We start from the raw sequence: 1778 nt of genomic DNA on the forward strand, positions 1-1778 counted from the left end.
CCCCCCCCCCCTTTCTTGCCGACTTTTGCTATTTTTCAGCTTTGTACGCTCTCTTGTTTGTAGAAAAAAACATGTTTAAACTTGTTCGGGAGGTTTGACCCGTATTGATTTTTGAAGCGTATGGTCTGAGGAGTTGTTTTTGACTAAGAGTGAACTTACAGAAAGACAAGTTTTTAAACTTGATTTATGTTTTTAAAACGGGAAAGTTCAAAAACCTGGTGACAGACATTCATATTGTTATATCTTGACCAATTTTTAAAATTTCTGAACGCGCTTTGGCTTAAAATGATTATTGGTTCATTCTACAAATAAACTATTTTTTGGTTTTGACCTTTACGCTCCCCCACTAATTATCCGAGTGCTTTAAACTTCAAAAATGGAGACAGGGACACGCCAAAAACGCGTATTTTGGCCCTTCCTGTCATCCCCGTGACCTGGTGGTGTCAACATTGACGAAACTGAGTTGTGTTCCTAGTCCATCTCGATCTTCTGCATGCGTTTCGGCTCCGACCGATGTTCGTGTGCTTCGCATTCAAGATTAAAGGTCCAGGGACACGAATTTGACACAATTTTCAAATCCACCCGTATAGCAGTGCGATGGCTATAATTTGAGTCAGACTGAACAAGTCAACTCTGACGCAAACAAACATCTTATTTGCCATAGCAGAGCGATGCTAGTTTGAGTTGGGTAAGGTCATCATCACCGTGTCACCTCAGCGTCAGCACCACTCCGGCCATGGTTGGTCCTCGACGACACCACCCCAGAGTACACCACCGGCTCCGTCCCCGCCGCGCCGCCGTGTTGGCAGACGCAGCCATTACGTAAATTACAGCCGCCGCGTCACGCTAGGAGAGCGCCAGCCAGACGGCCGTGGCCGTGCGTGATCGGAGAGACGTCACGAACACGCCGGAAACACGTCATGGAAACGTCTGCGCGACCAGAGAGGCGTGACACGCGCGGGGGGTAGTAAATGATTCTCCGAAAAACTGTTATCGTCATAATCTCGCACTAGTATCGAAACTCGATTCATTATTTCGATAATTGTGTCTGCAAGTCTAGACGCAAAGTAGCAGTGGGGGCGGGGGATATGGCAGAGAGAAACAAACAGGAACCTATCGCTCAAGAGGAAAGTGTCGTGGGCAAGGTTGCCGAGGACGCCGATGGCGACTACTGCTGCCACCGATGCGACCTTCTCCTCCTTTCTCCACCAGCAGCCTAACGGCGCAAAGGGTTCTCGGACACCCTACGCCATGTTCTCGGTCGAGAGAGCCGACTCATTGCCGCACGCTCTCGATATGCCCCCGCTTCTCCCCAAACCCATGAATATTATACAAACATTGCCGTAATTGATCGGGTATCGACAAGGCGCGAGCAAATGACCATCTCATGAATAATTTATACCCTGCTGGGCCCCGGAGAGGCACCCCTCCCCCTGCACGCCCACGCAATGGCAGCACGGAAGACAGCGGATGATTAACTGATGCGTGAGGGAAATTAACATTTAAATAAAGGGAAAAAAACGGCGAAAAATCAAATAAGTTGAGAAATTGTTGAATTGTTGAAATCAGAGCGCACAATCCATTAGTACACTGGAAAAACAAAGGTGCTATCTAATGCCTTTTAAAGCCGTTAGTAAAATAGTGCCTCTCGAAAGGTGCTACTGCCCCCCAAAGGTATTTTTGGTACAAATCGTGCCTCTACAAAGGCACTAGTGCAGTAGCACCCCTAAAAATTCAATAGCACCTTAAAAAGGATGCTATATAGCAACTTTGTTTTT

At 47.3% G+C, this 1778-nt stretch overlaps 1 protein-coding gene across 1 annotated transcript in view; it reads left to right on the top strand.

Annotated features, from left to right (window-relative positions):
- Nucleotides 1-1778, top strand: part of LOC113206325 (ITG-like peptide) — a gene marked incomplete in the record, with an annotated part of 83972 nt that overhangs the window by 48568 nt on the left and 33626 nt on the right.

Source organism: Frankliniella occidentalis, unplaced genomic scaffold (assembly GCF_000697945.3).
Source record: "Frankliniella occidentalis isolate FOCC.00 unplaced genomic scaffold, Focc_3.1 Scaffold16, whole genome shotgun sequence".
Classification (NCBI taxonomy): domain Eukaryota; kingdom Metazoa; phylum Arthropoda; class Insecta; order Thysanoptera; family Thripidae; genus Frankliniella; species Frankliniella occidentalis.